Source organism: Lygodium microphyllum, chromosome 14 (assembly GCF_053477565.2).
Source record: "Lygodium microphyllum isolate KBCC chromosome 14, Lygodium_microphyllum_v1.1.10, whole genome shotgun sequence".
In the NCBI taxonomy this organism is placed as follows: Eukaryota; Viridiplantae; Streptophyta; class Polypodiopsida; order Schizaeales; family Lygodiaceae; genus Lygodium; species Lygodium microphyllum.
The window spans coordinates 35,639,169-35,659,618 of record NC_141148.1 but is presented as its reverse complement, the minus strand read 5'-3'; positions in this window follow the sequence as shown (position 1 = coordinate 35,659,618).

Genomic DNA, 20,450 nt, shown 5'->3' with positions numbered 1-20,450 from the left:
CTGCTCAGATCGCCAATCTGATGCTTCCATTGCCACCGAAAGGGGGGTAAACTACTAGCACACCTAGCCATAATTCTGCCAAATCACTCATTCTTCTTCTCCCACTTCGAAGTGATGTTCACTGCCTGAAAATAGTGATCGCATGTCGTGCGATTTCGCCAATCCCTCTTTTTACATAAAATCCTCTCAAAATGGTTGAAAGCTACCTACTTTCTTTTACATGTCATCCTAATCTAGAAGTTATCTATAGTTCTTGGTTTTTTACAAGAGATAATGTCTAAAATATCAAAAATTGGCTAAACTTGTCCAAAAATATAATATTTTTGAACCATGGACACTAACACTAATGTCTAAAGTGGCATTGGCTCTCTAGATCAATAAGAAAGCCACACTCTAGAGTTTTTCACATGGTGTGTGCATAGCGGCACGACAACATAAGCTATGGAGAGGAAAAATGCTTAAGTATAAAATAGAGACTTTGGATTCAAGCAGTCCACACAATCCAAAAGAAATTATGACACTTTTCCACAATCATAAGTTGGGTTTTATTCCTTTAAACATTGGTTGAGGTTCGAGACATGTTTTGCTTTCCATCTTACCCCCTTCCTCCCTCGAGAAGGATATGAATCCTTCCTAGGATTGGAGAACAATGAGTTAATTGCATTAAGTGCAAGGTTGCAATGGTTTACTATTCCATTAGCCATGCATAGAAATGGGCTATATTCTAAGTGAGCATGATGGTCCATGTCGTGAGTTATAATTCCTACGTGCATAATGTAGGTCAGGACATTAGTGTGAGGAAGTCACCAGATTTGATCTTGCTTGCAATGTGTAGCTCTTTCTTGGTAAGGACTCGATCTAAATAGGGGTGATGAGCCATGCTTAAGTTGGGTCATACTCAGAGGATTTGATGGCGCATCTCTGCTCGGCATTGGTCATAATTGGGTAGCCATTCTGTTCCCATTGAAGATGGAGAGCGTACCATTTGCGTAGAAAAGAGGAGTTAGTGAATAGCCACTCTTTTAAGTTCTTCTAGCTATTAGTGTGTGGCAAAGACTTTGCTCTTGCTATAGGAGGTGATTAGCCTTTGTCTATAAGCTTGCTCTCACACGAGAAATCTCGGTGGCAATCAATTCCTCAGCTACTACCATGGTGACTATAATGAACATGAACTTGGATTCTTCCCAAGTACATGGCATCGTGTGTACATCAATGTTGCTAAGGAGTCATCTAGGAGGCCTAGGTCCAACCATTTGTAGCTTTTAGCAAGGATTGTGAAGGTAGCATCCAAGAGTCTAATGCATGTGATAGAGTCATCCCCCATGTTTGCAACTAGATCAAAGGCCAATGTAAGAATACATCTCCACTCATAAGAGGGTTTAAGGCCTTCAGGGTGGATAGCTCAACAAGTGGTTCTTGCCTCTTCAACTGATCCTTAGGGTGTGGGCCAGCCACTTGTGTGAGGGGCTTGGCTTGGGGCTCAGATGATGTGCTACTTGGTGGTTGTGAAGCCATTAGGGTGCTAGCAACATTAGGTTGGGTCAGTTGAGGGACAGCTAGTTATGGTTTTGGTCAGTAGACCTATTGAAGTTTGATGGGTTTGGGCTTTGACTCAAGTGGTTTTGCCGGTTTAGGTGGCTTGTTAGTATTTGGATATGGGCTAGTAGCAGATGATTGAGGGATGCATGTGCTACTCTTGGTCTTAGGCACCCAAATCGAGTTGTTGCCTTCATAGTAGCCTTGTGCATGCAATAGGGTGGTAGGTCTCTTATGCTTAGGATGTGATGTTCGAGAGTTATGGGTCCTTACAGGTTGGCTGTTGGGTGGCAGCAGTGATTGGTATTTAGGTACCCATTTTAGGTGTTGTTTAGCAGTCTTGGTTGCATTTTGGTCCTGTCAAGGCAGGACAAGTCATGACCCCCTCCTTAGACTTTGTGCTAGATATTGCTATTAATGGCACTGCGGGCTTGGGTGGAGGCATGATGCCCTTGCTAAAAGCCATTACTATCCTCACATTGCCAATGGTGAGGTGAATGCACTATGAGTCATAGTTGACATTGCAATGTGCTTTCTTCTTGAAAGCACGTCCTAGCAATGACTCCTTACCTGTGGTTTTGGTATTAGGTAGCACATAGAAAATCATGGGTAGGCTTTCAATCTCGATAGAGACCACCATTTGCATTTCCCTAGTAGAGGGTAGGATTTCCACCCAAACGGGTTGAGCTTCACATTCATGGACGAATGAGAGTCCAATGCTCATAAGTAAGGATGTTGAAGTCAGCTCCCTCATCAATGAGCGCATCAAAAGTACATGTCTTTTGAGTAGTGAATGTGACTCATAGATAAGTAGGTTCTAGTGCCTCCTCATCCGTGATCATTTCCCAATTGTATCTAAGGTTTAGGTCGTGCACTTTGATCCATCGCCATTTTGGTTAATCCATGAGATCTTGGAGCAGCTTGAGACTAGCAGTTAGGTGACCAGCTAGCTCCCTTATGGGCTAACATATGGATTCATTAGAGACCTATACAAGCTGAAATTACCTCATTTAGCACTACATTTGTCTATCCACAACTAAAAAGAGGTAGAAAAGTATCATATATGTCATGTGAGTATACATCTATCTCCTTGGTACATGAAAGTGAAGGCTATGTAGCATCTTCCATAAACATAACATCACAACTAAACCAAAATATACTTAGTTTGTGGATGATATAACTTGTAACTTTTGCTTTAAGAATTATAAGTAGCACACATACTTTTCATAGCCTTGTCATCTCAATTTTTGTGATAATGCATCATCCAAACAACCAAAAAGTGGAAGCAAGCAATAAATGGCTTTTTGCAATGCCAAGGCTCATATGAAGTGATAGACTACAATGCTTTGATGGGACACATGTTTAGGACATAGACTGTATAATAATATCCTCAACCTAGAAACCATGTGGCAATGCTTGACTTTTTTATCATATATCATGCCATCTCCACATGAGAGATCTGTTCTTTCTCTTAGTTAGACCACTTTTATAAAACATTGTATTTTGATGTTTTGTCCCATGTTGTTAGCCAAAAATACATTAAAATCTTTAGACATATACTCTCCATCCATGAACAGTATCCATTTTAGACTATAACTAACATTTACCCATACATACAATTTTTTGAAACATAGAAATATAATTCAAATTGAGCTTTCAAAGGATACCCCCATGCATCTCTAGAATAAAAGGCAACAATTATAGGTTATTGCCAAAGGTGGTATGATGCTAAAAAGAAAGATATATAAAGCATAATTTGGGACCCTAGAACATGTAATAACTCCCAACTCACTTGTAACCAGTCAATTGTCAACTTGAACAAAGGCCACTACTCATAAATATAAAAAATATGTATAGCTTCATATCCTTTAGACCATAATTAGTGGAATATGATATATAAGTGCATATCCATAATTTGCTCCTTGATGAATATGATTTTGACAATACTATGATGAAAACTCTTAAGCACTAACTTCTCTTTGAACACAATGAATGCAAAGAAACTCTCTACTTTAGACATAACCACATCATCATACTGATAATCCTCATCTGAGAAAATCAAATTCTCTATCCAATATTCACACACCAAGAGCATCAATATTGCAATCATCAACAACTCCAAAGCACGTGGACAAGTAGAAACTCTCCAAAAATCCTTTAGAAAGAATTCAACTCCAAAATCTCACAATCTTGCAAGGATAATTACCAAATCCATAAGTCATATTCACACTTCCATGTACATGCTTACCAATTCTTTAACACAGAAGAACACATGGCCTTTATCCAAACTCTTTAGCTCCATTAACCCTTTGTCCTCTTCACACCACCACTTCAAATTCACCTTCTTGAGCTTCATCACCTTAGCCTCGAGTTGTCCTTAGCACCTCTACTCTTGTCTTCAAGCTCTTCTTGTCCTCACTAATACCAACTTGGTTCTTTGACATGTCCTCCCCCTTTCAAGAAGTGCATCATCTTTTTTTATATAAGGGTATTAGCCAAGCTCTAGAGCTTGTTTCTTTTTCCACCTCCCCACAAAAGCCTTACTTTTCCATTTTCTACCCAAGAGGGCATGATTTGCTTCCCAATTTGTTCCTTCTTCATTGCTTTGATGTTGTTGCTAGTGATTTTGTCACTTTGAAAAGCACCATCTTTTGCTTTCTTCACCTTAGAAAGACAAGAATGCAATTGGTTTTTTTCCACCTTTTCTAACATAAGCTTTTAGTTTTGATACACCATGGCATTGCCAAGTTAACATCCCATCATGTCATCACATCAAAATCATGTCCCATTAATGAACATGTCAGTGCCATCAACTCCCCTCAAATAATTTGAGGTATATCATACACGTGTCATCATGGAATACCACCCTAGGACTCCATCATAAACAAAAGAGCAAGTTGAACTATGTTATCAAGCCTACGAATATCGAAACTAACCACATAGGCATGATCTTTGGTCTTCCATTGCTATCATGTACAACTCTATGATGATACATTTGCCTCTAATGCCAAGACATGAAGTTTCAAACATCTACACTAATCACGATATTGGCACCAAGCCAAAATCCTAGAACATGCCTAATAGATACTTGCAACTCCAAGAAAAACCTACTAGTCATGGGAGAAACTCTAGAACTATCTACTACTAAAAACACAAGAACTAAATTTACTAAAACCATCCAAATTTGTCCCACAGTCAAGAGGCAACACAAAATGAGTACTTCTTTCATTTTCCATTGCTAGCCCATGTGTCACTATCCAATCCTTACTCCTATTTAGGCTCTCAAGAAAAAGCCTCGTATAGTTGGCCACCCCCCAATCTCATAGAGAAATCATGCTTCTTGAGGCAAAAGCAATAGCCAAGGGAACCTTTCTCATTATCTTTAGAAGGTGTTGGCATAGTTTCTTCTCCCCTCATCCAAGTATCCTTTGCTATTTCATGATTTTAGACTCATATTTCTTTAATATGTATACATTTCTTGTAATGTACCCAATGTCATGCAATGAATTACTCCTATGTTTTTGCCACTAGCTCTAACCCTATCTCAATAATGAGGATAATAGTTCCTATTAATGAGGCATTGTATGCCAATTCATAGGTGGGAGGTGCTTTATCTCCTCCAAAACAAGCTTATGAAAACTATATTTGTGGTATAGAACAACAATGAGGCTTAGCTTGATGGATACTCATGTTGCCATTAAGCCTACTTAGGTGAAGCCAATGGGTGACCTCTTAGGAAGTTTTTCCTTTAAGCAAACAATTTCTTCTGATGCACAACCAATGGTGCCAATGAATCCATTATAGCCTTATTGCCAAGTAAGCCAAGATTTAGGCATTGATCCTTGCCTTAGGATGGATACTGCTCATTGTGTGGTCATTTATGGTTGGCTGACAATAAACCTCTTCTTTTGGTTTCAAATGAATTCAAATTTAAATCTTACTTTTCTTTTTTCTTTTTTCAAGATGTAAAGGTGGCCATGCCAAAGAAGACATCACCATGATTATTGCTTTGGCATCTAGAAATAGACCCCTCCTTGGCATCATCAATAATGTAAGTTGCAAATGCCAAAAGCAAACCCCCCCCCCCAATTTTATGTAAAGGGGAGAAGAGTATCACATAAGGACATTGGGAGTCAGAGACGATGCCCTGATTCTAACTAAAGGAGAGAGAAGAGATATGATCACCACCAACCTCTTATAAAGCTTCCCTACCTTGGGCATAGCTCTCAAATGAACTCTTCTACAATGATAATATCATTGCCTCATCTTGCCCTCTTATCCCAACTTCAATCTAATCCTTTCCAACCTTATCACCTTCTCCTAACCAAGATCACTACATCCACTCTACTTTGAGAGACAATCAAGCTTATTACGATATGATGCCCATGAACAGAAAAAGTGCAATTGTAGTGAAGCAAGTCCCAGCCACAACAAAAGTGAAGTAAGAAATGGCTATGAGAAGCACAACCTCTCTTCCACCTCCGTTGCCAAATTACCAAGTGACTTTAGATAAGTTATATTTTTTACCCATTTTTCTTCTCCTAAAACCATGAGATTGAAACTACTATACTTTAGATCAAGATGCCTAACCAATCAAGCCCTTAGCTTTCTAAGAAAAACATAGTATATTTTATACCCGTTTAAGTAATGGAGCTATTATTTGCCTTGTTGCTTTGATTTAGTATATGTAATTAGTTGCATTGTTGCTTTAATTTAGTAGATGTAATTTAGGAAAGCATTGTTTGAACAGGATTGTCTAAAATTAATGTTTTAAGTGAATACAAGCTACATGTTTGTGTTTTCCAAAGAAAGCTATCGATGATGAAGTGAGTTTGTACAAGAGTGTATGGGGAGAAAATGTGGTTATCTCCAAGCATACCACTAAGTTCCACCACCAAAATTTGGTTCTATTCATGGATGCTTGGATCGGGACCATAGACAATAACTCTCTCCCCATAAGGTGCAACTAATCAACTAAGATTGTGATAATTAGCACAAATCTAAGGAGACTTTCATGGATCCACAATGGAATAAATGACTTGTGAGCCCAAATGCATTCTAAAATATCTCTACACTAGTTAGTGGATGGTTTGGTGAAGGACCAAAATCAATGGTTCCAATCCAAAGCGGTCTTTGCTCAATATTAGATGGGCTATCTAGGATGGTTTTTGGCCTAGTACCAATAGTTCCAATACATAGCCATTTTCTTGATATAAGACAATCTATCCATGGCAATTTTTGGGTTGATACATAGCAATGTTAGCCTAGAGCCAAGGCTTGGTACATGGTGGTTTTTCCCAAGGCCAATTCTGTGATTGGCTAATGGCCATTGTATTTAACTTGTTTGAAACAAAATGATTATTTTGAAAATTTTGTTTTCACTTGTTTTTTTTCACATGATCTAAAGGTGTGAAAGGAACATGTGCTAAAGGATTAATTAAGGAATCCAATTTTGACTATCCATACTAAATGTGCTATGATTCTAATTAGGAAACTGAAGATGTCTTAGGTATATGCATGGAAAGTAGGAGGACGACTTCTCCAATAGGATTTTAAACTATGGTTGAGCGGACTCAATTAGTCAAATGTCTTCTCAAAAATTATATTTAGAGGTGAACATTGACTTGCTTAGGGTCTAGGTCTTAGATCCTAGCATATCACAATTTTAGGGAGCCATTGTGAGACTATGCCTTATGGGTAGAGGGGTCAATGTTTTACTCCCCCTCATTTCTCACTCCCATTAGGAAGTTGATCTTTGTGGACAAAGTTGGATGATTTTTTGCAACATAAGGAGTAAGCTAACTATCTAAGCCTATACATTCCATGGGATTTGGGTGGTGATGCTTAGGAAAAGTGATTAGATAACTACCCAATGTTACTCCCTAGGTTTCTCAAGCGAGTATGTCTCACTTATTTTATGCAACTCCCTAGTTAATTCCACCAAGTGATTAGATGCCATTAGCATACTTCTTTGCAACTTTGAATGGTCCTTCCCATCTTACTAGAACTTCTTTCAAAAATTATGATCTAATTTGCTATTGCATCTCATCACCAAGTTTTCTTCATTTACATCCTTATTCTTTTATTCACATTTTCTCACTCCTTTCTTGTGCTCTCTCTCAATGCTCCAAAGCCAAATTTTTGTCTTGTTACACCTCGTTAGTTGTTATATACATCCTACATTTTTTCCCAAAAGTTTTAAAATTTTAACATGATATAGACTTTGTAAATAAATACTTTTTTTAGTACTTCACATAACATTCAAGTTTCATGTTACATTTGCAAATCTAATGGGTACCTGACCATCTCAGATAATTGAATATGAGATGGTTGTCAAGTAGTCCCTAATAAATTCCTTATTACTGATCGCTCTATGAGATGCCTTCCATTAAAAATTAAGTTTTCTAGAGATTGTTCTATATTTATCTCCAAAGTCTCCTGTTGAGTGTGGAAATGATTGGTTTTTTGGGCTGATTTTTTGTTGTTTTTGTTGCTGAATAGTTGTTTTTGGTGGTTGATTGTTTGAATTTGAAGATGTTTTGAAGTAATTGGAGTGGTTTGAGTATGTTTGAAAGGGTTTATATTGGTTTTTGATGAAATGTGTTGTTCTGAAGAGTTCTGTAATTCTCTCTGTATGGTTCTGTAAGGCCTGATTTTCTTCTATTTTGGTTCTGTAAGGCGTGATTTTCTTCTGTATGGTTCTGTAAGGCCTGATTTTCTTCTGTTTTGGTTCTGTTTTGGTAGTAGAGATGGTTGAATGGATGTTTTGAGAGATGATTGAAGTTGTGTGAAAAGGTTTATGAAATATTGAATTGGTTTTGTTTTGGTTTTTATGGGTTTTGTTGATCTTCTGTAAAGTTCTGTAGCTTCTGTGCTTCTGTAGCTCTATAGTCCTCTTGTTCTGTTGCTTTGTGGTCTGTTCTGTTTGTTTCTGTTGAGTGTTATGATGGATGTATGGATGTTTTGGGAAGTGTTTTTGTCTTAGGAAAAGGATGAATGGAAGCTCTATCCAAGCTAATTGAAGTGAAGAAGTAACTGCTGAAGATTTACATAATATTTACAGAAGGTTACAAAGGACAGTGACAGAAGACAGATCTCACAGGACACTATGAAGTCTCTGGTACCCCTTCATATCAAACATACATTTTGGGAGATGTATCCACGACCTAAGAAGGATTATTGTGAGTGATTATTGAGTGATTGTAGTGAGGATATGATGTAGTATTGAGAGCATACTATTGTGAGAGAGATCATATGCAAGAGATAGTCGATTCTATGTGAAGAATTGTATTTTTCCTATGAGGGAGAAGACTATGAAGACAATGAAGATGAATACTATGTGATTTATTTCCATCAAAAGTTGTGTTCTCTTTGTCTATTAATGAAGAATATGAAGAATATGAAGAACATGATCAAGTTTGTTAAAGATAAATCCGTGGGAGAAATCTACTATGATGCTGCGTGAAGATTTGCTATTTTCTTTGTTTTGATGATCAAAAGAATGAAATAAAAGCTTGTTGATGTTACAAGATAGATTTTCTTGCAAGAGAATTCCCTTTTCCTTGGTGTTCCTCTTGGGGCTCCATGTTTTTGGTGCGCAGCCGGGGAAATTTGCCATCAACAAGCACCAGAAGAAGCTGAAAATGAAGGAAATGGCATTGCCAAGAAGAGAAGAATTCAATGGATGTTTGTAAAGTTCCTTCTTCTACTGAAGAGTTGGAATTTCTCATGATCAAAGCCACTTCCCACAAGAAGTTCATCCCACAATGGCGGAAACACATCGCCATCATGATGCATGCTCTATGTGGTGGACTGTTTTCTCTTCCTGTTGAAGCAACAGAAACTTGCATCTTGGTGGCAAACTGTTTGGGAACAAACTGAAGAGCAGAAACAGAGAGAATGACCATCCATGGAAGATTTGGCATTCATTGAGAAGTTTACAGACATCATCAAGTGGGAGATTGTGAAGAAGCTTCAGCAGTCTTGGTCTGTAGAGGTTCACAAAAATAAGAAGGAACAGAGTTGGAATTTGTTCGTAGACGCTCAACAGCAAGATACGTGGGATGCTTGATGTTGTGACAATGTCCAATTGGCAACCCACTGGACGTTGGTAGACAGAGTGTTCTTTACAATATACACTGTTGAAACCATCAGAAGCTAGCACTACTATGATGATGGCACCACCACAATGCTTAGACGTATGCATTTTGACACCTTCAAAATCGAATACCTTCCTCTGTGCAGTGGCATGAAAGCAGAATTCAAAGACGTTGAAAAGGAAGAAGTAGAAGAAATGTTGGCAAGAGAGTCCTCTAGAGACTGAAGCCTTCTGTTATCCCTATGTGAAGCACTAGCAACATAGTGGAGCCAACCCCCTGATGAATGACACAATAAAGAGGCAAGCGTTAGAATGAGTCCAGAGGTACGTGAGAAGAGAGAAAGCAAAAAATCAAAGCTGAGAACGAGCTCGCAGCAGAAGCTTCCTTTGACGCCCTTGCGGAACTCTTTACAGAAGTCCCAATGACACATCAAGCCCTTCCTCCTCTTGCTAGAGGTCCACTTCCAAGCCAGATTCGTCCTGGAAATATTGATGTGACAAGCCAGCGAATGTAGCCCCATTGCCAGTTTTTAAGGAAGAGTACAATGAAGACCCTAATCTTCATGTAGCAGAGTTTATGGTAGCATGTGTGGCTAACAATGCTAGAACCCCTGAGCATTGGTTAGCAATATTCCCTGCCACTTTCAAGAGCGCGGCGTTTCAGTGGTATGAGGGACAAGCAACATAAACTTTTGGCACATGGAACGACCTAAAGTTGGCCTTCCTCACTAAATTCAGGCGTGAAGGTTTTGAAGAGTGGATGCGAGAGGAATTTATGAATTTAAGTCTGTCCTCTAGAGAAAGAGTAGAAGCTTATGTCTCACGAATGGAATCCATCCTGAAGAGATGGACTAACCATAATCTAGATGATGGCATTCAGAAGGGAGTGTTTCTCAGAGGATTACAACCAGAAGTCCATAAGTTTGTGGAGCTACAAAGACCAGCCACACTGCAAGCTACAACAAAAGGTGCAAGACTATACGATGAAGTGGAAGCTAGATTGGCGATGAATCAAGGAAGATGAGTCCTACCTTCTCTGATGTTAGAAATGATGTACCCACCAAATGCAATCCCAGGGACTGTTCCCTACCCCTACCAACAGATGCCCCCAGTATCACAGTACAGTGCACCAAATTCATAGTGGCCACAATCAATGCCTCAAATGATGGTTCAACCACAACAACAATGGTCCCAATCAATTTCCCCAATGCCAAATCAGCGAGCAACAGTGGAACCCTACTAACTAGAGCCAACAGCCAACAGTTCAAACAGGAGCTCCGAATCAGAATCAGAATAGAGACCCCTCTGCTCCACCAGCCCAACCTGTTTATGCAGTGATTATAGAGACTCCTCAAAACCCTACTACTAGTGCCTCATGAGGGAAAATCTTGAAGGATTATTTATCCAACTCAGTTGCAAATATTAAAAAGGAGTTGATGGATGTGATTATAGAGCAGTTGCAGACGCTGAAAGTAAATATTGCTAGCATATCCAACGTTGTAGGAGCAAGAAGAGATGTGATGCGGTCAAATACTTGGTGTAGTAAGTGTCATCAAGCAAGCCATTTAGCCACTGAATATACACGAAATCCAACAGTCCCTGGAGCTTTCTGCTCCTACTGTCTTAGGAAGAACCATACAGAGGATATTTGCTCGTTGGAGAAGGAAGGAAGAAGACGCAAGATTCAACTTGCTGGAATCCAAAATGACAACATGTGATATTGGACCAAAGCCTAGGGAAATTGGTCCTAATTTCGGACCCAAAAGATTTCCATCCCAAAGTTACAGAGGAAGACAGTCTGGCGGTGGTCAGAGATCAGAAGTGGAGTGTTACAAATGCGGAGAAAAGGGACATATTTCACCAAATTGTCCAAATCCCAGAAGGTCAGTGGATTACAAGCCCTTATGCAGTCGATGCAAAGGAGAAGGCCACACTGCAAAAGATTGTCCAAGCCCAGCCCCAGTGAAAAGCAGTGCTACTGATAATCCGTCCAAGGCCCAAGAGCCTACCTCCAATTTAGTGGAATTGGAAGTTGTTGCCATCACGCGTGCAAAGAAGAAGGAACCACCTCTCCAGAAAGAAAATAATCCTCTTGCCAGAGCAATGAATTTCAATCTTCCAACAGAAGAACAAAATAGAACAGAGCCTGACAGTGTCATACATAGCACTATAGTGCCATAGAGAGTCACAGAGGCAATTCCAGAGACAAGACCAAAGGTCCAGGAGATAGAAGAGGAGGAAGTGCCACAAGTGGCAGAAGAAGTCCCCATGATGCCCCTGTTGGAGGAAAAAAGAAAAATGAAAATGGGTGCCGCCCCATTCCCTAACCGGTTAGAGAAGCCAGTGGATCTTATTAAGGAATATGATCTGGTCAGAGATCTAGATACCTTTAAACCAAACCTCACATTTCGACCATTGTTGATGTTGTCTCCCAGTTGCCGAAAAAGGTTCAAAAGTATACTGACAAGAAGACGTGGATTAAGGATTGCTCCTTCAACAGCAACAAAGTCCAACAAAGCTCTAGAGCCTATAAAAGAAGTGGATTTGGCTAACGCCTTCCTAGATCCGGGTACCCCAAAGAATGTGTGTGGATAGAAGGCTACTTTATTGCAAATGCATTGATTGATGGTGGCTCATCAGTGAACATTATGACGGATGTGACAATGAAGGATCTAGGCCTACAAGGTGTGCAACCAACCCAATGGCTCATCAGACTGGCGGATCAGAGTAGAATCAAGCCTTTGGGCATTCTCCCATATGTGAAGACTACAGTGGCTGGAAAAGATTATTGGCTAACCTATCTGGTGGTGAAGCCAAACTCTTATGGTACATCCTACCCCATGTTACTAGGCAGACCATGGCTTTTTGAAGCCAGATCAAGGACAGATTGGTTCAAAGGAACCTTGACCTTGGGTAGAGGACCCAATAAAGTGGTGCTGAAGCTATATGGTGCTCAAAAAGGACATGGATCCACCTCCTTGGAGTTATCTTCTGACTCCCCCAATGAGGCTACAGATGGAACATCAGCCGACGAAGATGCTGTCAAACAGATCCTTCCCAAGAAAACAGAGGCACAGTCCCTAACAGTGGGTATGGTAAGCCAACTCCCAAAAGATGCAAAGCCATTATCAATGGGTGAATACTTCCTGCCTGAACCAGGAACGATTTCTGAAATCACTTCTGACAGTGAGATAGAGGCTTGGATGTACTGCTCTGCCTGCTACATGGCCATAGCAGAGCCAGAGACAAAGGCAGAAGATGAAACAGAGAACCTATTCTTCTCTTACAATGCTCCTACAGAGATAGAGACAGAGACAAATACAGAGACAGAGTCTAAAGAGGATGGGGATGATATGGAAGAAGAAGGTTATGAAAGCGAGACAGAAGAAATCACTCCACCCACAGAAGGCATAGATGAGGAGGGAGTTCCAGAAGCATCAGAAGCAGACGAGCTCATGCTGTGGGACAGAATGGTGATGGTACCATTTGGTCTGGTAAATGGATCTCCTCATATGCAAAATATTTATAAGAAATGGTTTAAGAAGAACAAGCCATCTTTCAGCAGTGGCTCTTGCCGCCCTCACCCACCTTTGCCAAGAAAAGATGATGATGATGCACCGTGCCAACAAGCACCAGTCTCACGATTCCAACAGGCATCAGAGGGTCCCTGTTATGTGATGTTCCTGGACGCGTCATCAGAAGATGAGTCTTCGAGCCAAGAGGTAACTAATCTTGAAACCAAACCCGAAACGGCTCTAATCCCATTTCAACATCTCAAGGAGCAACCTAAGTCTCCACCAAAAGAAGAAGTCGGTTCTACATCAGAAGAGGACACCACCCCCTTAAAGGAGTCGGATCTATACCCAGAAGCAGTCCGTGGGACCTTCATCCGTGAAGTAGAAGGTGAAAGGTAGTTAACTTTTGTGGATGCAGATGGCACTGAATGCCATTTGAAGGTGGGTAGTAGCCTACCAAAGGAGGAGTTGTCAACCTTGTACAACTTGTTGAAAGAGAATTTGGACGTGTTTGCTTGGTCCTACAAAGACCTAAAGGGGATTGATCCCACAATATGTCAACATCATATTGATTTGGAGCCTGATGCCAAGCCAGTACGGCAACGACACAGGCGAATGAACCCGAATTATTCCACATTGGTGAAAGCAGAGCTGCTGAAGCTTCTGGAAGCCAAATTCATCTATCTAGTGTGGCAAATAGTGAATGGGTCTCACCCATCGTGGTAGTACCCAAGAAGAATGGCAAGCTTCACACATGTGTGGATTTTCGTAAGTTGAATTCCAAGACCAAGAAGAATCACTTTCCTATCCCTTTCACAGACCAAGTGTTGGATACAGTGGTAGGACATGAGCTTTATTCCCTTCTGGATGGATTCAGTGGATATAACCAAGTGTAGATAGTAGAAGAAGACCAATCCAAAACAACCTTCACCACCACAGAATGGGGGACCTACGCTTACCAAGTGATGCCATTTGGACTCTGCAATGCCCCTGCTACTTTCTAGTGAGTCATGATGGCCGCATTCTAAAATCATCTGCACGACTTTATTGAGGTATATTTGGATGACTTCTGTGTCTATAGTTTGATCCGTGAACACTGGGGACATTTGGAACAATGCTTTGACCGATGTCGGGAGTATGGGATCTCCCTCAACCCCGAAAAATGCATCTTTGGGGTCTCTTCTGGAGTTCTATTGGGCCACATTGTCTCTGCACAAGGGATATCAACAGACCTTGCAAAGATCGAGAAGATCGCAGCTCTGACAGCACCCACCAACCTCAAACAATTGAGGGGATTCCTAGGCCATGTGGGTTACTACAGAAGGTTCATAGCCCATTTTGCACCAAAGGCAACCTCCTTGCACAAGCTTCTGAGGAAAGATGTAGAGTTTATTTGGACGGAAGAATGTAACGAAGCCTTCAACACTCTGAAGCAATGTCTGATCCAGGCACCTATTTTACAACCTCCTGATTGGACGAAGGAGTTTCATGTACACACTGATGCATCAGTTGAAGGGCTAGATGCTGTCCTATGTCAAAAGGGCCCCTCAAAATTAGATCAACCGATCTATTACGCCAGCCGAAAAGTCACTGATAGGGAACACAACTATACAGTGAGACAGAGCTTGAGTGCTTGGCAATGATGTTTGTCCTAGAGAAGTTTCGCCACTACCTCCTGTCTACCCACTTTAAATTTTATGTGGATCATGAGGCCCTGTCCTTCCTGATGAACAAAGCAGACGTGAAAGGACGAATGATGAGATGGCTCCTATTATTCCAGGAATTCGACTTTGAGGTAATTACCAAACCTAGTCGTTCCCATGTTCTAGCTGATCATCTATCGCGTATCCCACAGACTGGAGACGAGGAGCAAGATGATCCAGACCTCCTTGATGCTTCCCTATTCCTAGTAGAAACTGTAACCCCCTGGTATGCAGACATTGCCAATCTGCTGGCAACCCAACAGTACCCTCCTGGCATTTATAGTCGGGACAGGAAGAAGCTTATGTTAGAATCAACCCCCTACATCCTGTTAGGCGGTGCACTATACAAGAAAGGCAAAGATGAAGTGCTCAGAAGATGTGTTGCAGGAGATGAGATTGGGATTGTTTTGAAGGCTTGCCATGACGAGCCATGTGGAGGCCACTTTGCAAGAGAAGCTACAGCCAGGAAGGCTCTACTAGCAGGATACTGGTGGCCGACCATTCATAAGGATGCCTATGATTACTGCAAGCGATGTGATGCTTGTCAACGAATGGGGAAACCCACCAAAATAAGTGCCATGCCACTGCAACCTATCCTTCTTTCCTTCCTTTGAAGCCGTTCGAGAAATGGGGCATCAACTTCGTGGGTCCCATTGATCCACCCACCAGAAGAAAACAGAATAGATACATCTTGGTATGTACGGATTATGTCACAAAGTGGTGTGAGGCTAAAGCTCTCAAGCGAGATGATGGTAACAGCATGGCCTTGTTCATGTACAAGAATATCATCACCTGTTTTGCAGTCCCTTAGAGCTGGTAAGAGACAGAGGCACTCATTTCACTAATAAAGGCATGGAAGAGTTGACAGAGCTCTATAAGATCCGCCATCGCAAGTCCACTCCTTATTACCCCAGAGCCAACGGCCAAGTTGAAGTCACCAATCGCATCCTCTGCTCGATTCTGACAAGGATGATTACTGCACGTCGTCATGATTGGGATGATTGACTTACAGAAGCCCTCTAGGCATATAGAACCTCCCATAAAGTAGCTACAGGATAGACACCCTTCCAACTGGTGTATGGTACAGAAGCTGTTTTCCCTGTTGAATTGGAATTACCCTCTTTGTGAGTGGCTATCAAAGAGCTGTCAAGATTGTGGGAGAGAAGGAAGGAGTCTCGCTTGAAGCTTTCTTGCTTGCACAATGGGGGAAGACACACAAGGGTGGAGGCTGAAAACAGTTTTCCTCTTCTTAGTTGTGTAAGCCAAAAGAACTCAAGTACAAAGAAATAGAAGAACCCTATATATGGGTCTCAAACCAAACTCAACTAACTAAGGTGGCATACTAGCTGAGCCACGAACTAGAGTAGATAAGGATAGCTATCATGTAGCTATTATTCATGGGAGGTGTACCAACCGTGTCTGCAACTGACAAGTCGGTGACATAAATACACAACGGTCACCCTGGCGTATCACGAGTGGAGCTCGATATCTCAACACTCCCCCTCGAGCTCAATCCCAATTCCTGCACACCAAGCAGGTCTCTGAACTTGCGCAGCTTCTCTGCGCCCAATGCCTTCGTGAATATGTCAGCTACCTAATCCTCTGTGCTGACATAAACTAGATCAATAAGACCTGGTAAAACCCTCTCTCGCACATAGTGATAATGCACCTCAATGTGCTTTGTTCTAGCATGATAGACTGGGTTATTTGCCAAGTGTATACTACTCATGTTGTCACAATAAATGACAACTGGTCCATCTGTAGACTGATGCATATCATAAAGTAGCTTATGCAACCAAGCTACCTCACATGCAGCCATTACTACACCCCTGTACTCAGCCTCTGTGCTCGACAAGGCAACTGTAGGCTGTTTCTTGCTGCTCCAAGTGACTGCAGCACTCCCAAAAGAGAACACATATCCACCGGTAGATCGTCTATCAGAAATACTACCAGCCCAATCAACATCAGTGTATCCATGCAACTGTATCTGAACCCCAGTCTCATAAAATAGTCCATACTCCAATGTGGACTTCACATACCTGAGTATGCGTCTAGCCACATCCAAATGTGGTTTCCTTGGAGCCTGCATAAATTGACTTACCAATCCAACAGCATAGCTCAAATCTGGCCTGGTAATAGTCATATAAATCAAACTTCCTACTATGCGTCTGTACATAGTAGGGTCTTCTAGAAGCTCACCTGCATCTGTGCTCAGCTTCACATTTTGCTCCAAAGGAACTGAAATAGGCTTACAGCCTGTCATCCCATATTTGGACAGCATGTCCAATCCATACTGCCTCTGCAAGAGCTGTATCCCACTTGGTGATCTAATCACCTCAATGCCCAAGAAATAACGCAGCTTTTCCAAATCCTTCATCTCAAACTTCTGCTTCAATAGCATTTTCACATGAAGGATATCTTCATCACTATCACCTATCATAATCAAATCATCAACATAAATGACAAGTAGCATAATACCTCTCTCTGTTTTTCTCACATAAAGTGAGAAATCTGCCTTGGAAATCTGAAAGCCAATAGTGACAAGATACTGTCCTATCTTGTCAGACCATGCTCTAGGTGCTTGCTTCAAGCCATACAAGGCTTTCTTCAACCTGCAAACAAACTCAGGATGAACAGCATGCACATAACCTGGTGGCTGCTCCATATAGACATCTTCTTGCAAATCACCATGCAAGAAGGCATTCTTTACATCCATCTGATGTAAAGACCATCCCTTTGATGCAGCCATAGCAATGACTGCTCTTACAGTTGCCATCCTTGCAACTGGACTGAATGTTTCTTCATAGTCAATGCCATATGTTTGTGCATACCCCTTGACTACTAATCTTGCCTTGTATCTGTTCACTGAACCATCTGCATTGTGCTTCACCTTATAAACCCACTTACAGCCAATTGCATTCTTACCTTTAGGCAAAGGTACTAACTCCCATGTAGCATTTGCTTCCAAGGCATCCATTTCTTCATCCATGGCTTTCTCCCATTTTTCTTTTCCCATGGCTTGCTCAAAAGATGTGGGTTCTGGTTCCTGTATCACTTTGACCATATATGCATAGTGAATGGCTGTAAATCCATCATATTTCAGCCTATCCACAGGATACCTAGCTCTCGTAGACCTGCGCAAAGTAGGTTCACTCCCAGGTGCTCTCAAAACATCCCTGGTCTTCCTTACTCCAGTTGTAACAATAGAAGGAATACCCAACTCATCATCAATGCTCTGTTCTGAGCCACTGGATTCACCATCCACATAAGAGTGACCTGCATTCACATCAAACATGGGCTGATCAACCTTCTCTTTTCCTTTTCGTGATACCTGCATACCACTATCTGCATTGCTTTGAGAAGATTCTCCTGATCTCAATCTGCCTGTCCACGGCGAAGAATGTGAACCACTGCTAGAGGACGCTCCAGGTCCACTAATATTTTGTGACTGCTGCTGTGAATTCTGTGCAGCATTACCATTTTGTGCATCTACATCATCAATCACATTTACTGGTTTATACCAGCTACTCATCTCATCAAAAACAACATCTCTGCTCACTGTAAACTTACGAGTAGAAGGGTTATAGCATCTATACCCTTTTTGCTGCATAGAGTAACCAATAAAGATGCACTTCTCAGCTTTTGGATCCAACTTGGATCTCAACTCATCTGGCACATGTACATAGGCAATGCAACCAAAAATTTTCAAATGAGAAATATCTGGTTTCCTACCAGTATACCTCTCCTCTGGAGTCATCCCATGTATTGCTGCAGTGGGAGTCCTGTTCATTATATAAACTGTTGTAGCAACTGCTTCAGCCCAATAAAAATCTGGCAAGTCTTTTTCATTGAGCATGGCACGAGATACCTCTCCAATATGCCTGTTTTTCCTTTCTGCAATTCCATTTTGTTGTGGGGTATAACTGCATGAATATTGTTGCTTTATGCCATGCTCCTGCAAGAACTTTGCAAACTCATTTGAGAGGTACTCTCCCCCTCCATCTGACCTTAGGCATTTTATTTGCAGACCTGTTTCTTTTTCAGCCATAGCTTTAAGGGTTTTAAAATGCCCAAAAACTTCACTTTTCTTTTTCATAAAATACATCCAAACTTTTCTGCTATAGTCATCAATAAAAGTGACAAAATAATGACAGCCTCCAAGAGATGCAGCTTTAGTAGTCCACACATCAGAGTGGATTAATTCCAATGGCTTCTCACTCTCTTGAACATGTCTAGGAAATGGTTTCCTTGCCTGTTTTCCAAATTGACAGGCTTCACATACCTTATGCATTTCTGCAACCTTGAATTTCGGCAAACCTGCAACAATATTTTGGGCCTGCATTGATTTAAGTCGCTGTACATTAACATGACCAATGTGTTTATGCCAGATATCAATATCTGCAACTACACCGGTCCCATGTGCAAACATTGCTGCACTCAATTCAGACATGTCTGCATCCAATGTAAACATTCTGCCCTTCTTCTTTCCTTTTGCTATCAAGCGACCTTTATTTTTCATATCCTCAACAAAGCATCCATGAGGATTAAATCTGACCTGCAAGCCGTGTTCAACCATTTGACCAACAGAAACCAGATTCTTGGTGATATTCGGGACATGAAATACATCGGACAGGTATTTCTTTTTCCCATCCTGCATAGACAAGGGAATTTTTCCAATCTACACAATAGGATGTGCAGTATCATCACCAGTCTCCACAAATCCTGGTTTTTCCATTTTCCTTGCATCCTCCATCCATTCTGCATGACCTGTCATGTGGTTTGATGCACCTGAGTCAACATACCATACATCATTGCTTTCTTCTGCATTTGTCACAGAGTTGTTCATGTGCTGCACCATAAACAAATGCTCATTTCTGTCATCACCCTGTCTACTAGAGGATGCATAATTTCCTTGTTGCAGTTTTCCATTCATGATGTCATTCTGCTTTTTATAGCAGTCTTTAGCCATATGACCAATTTTACCACAATAGTAGCATTCAACATTACTGTTTGCATTTTGGCCTCTTTGCCATCCACCACGACCTCTTTGGCTCCCCCTGCCTCTAGAGTTACCACGTCCTCCTCCATAGGACTGGTTTTCTTGAGTTTGCTGCATATTCTGATTTCTACCACGGCCTCCTCTACCTCTGCCTCTACCTCTTCCAGCATTTGAGTAGAAGACAGCTTCTTTTGAAGTTCCTCCTGAAGAAGATGCACCACCATTTCTTTGCTCCTCAGAAATTAGAAGACCAATCAGCTCCTCAAAATTAGGAAATCTTTCACGAACTGAAATGGATGTCCGAAACTGTGCATAATCCTTTCCTAGACCATTCAAGGTCACAGAAACTAAATCATCATCTTCCACTGGTGACCCAATGGAAGCAAGTGCATCTGCAATCTTCTTCACCTTCATGTGGTAGTCGTTGATGCTCATATTTTCTCTTTGCACATTGTGCAACTCTTGCTTGAGCTGCATTTTCCTGGCTTGCGTATTTGTGCTATACATTTTTGACAAAGTATCCCATGCCTCCTTTGCCGTACTTGCATCCTGAATATGCACAATCATAGAGTCTGAAATGCTGATAGACAGCCAATACA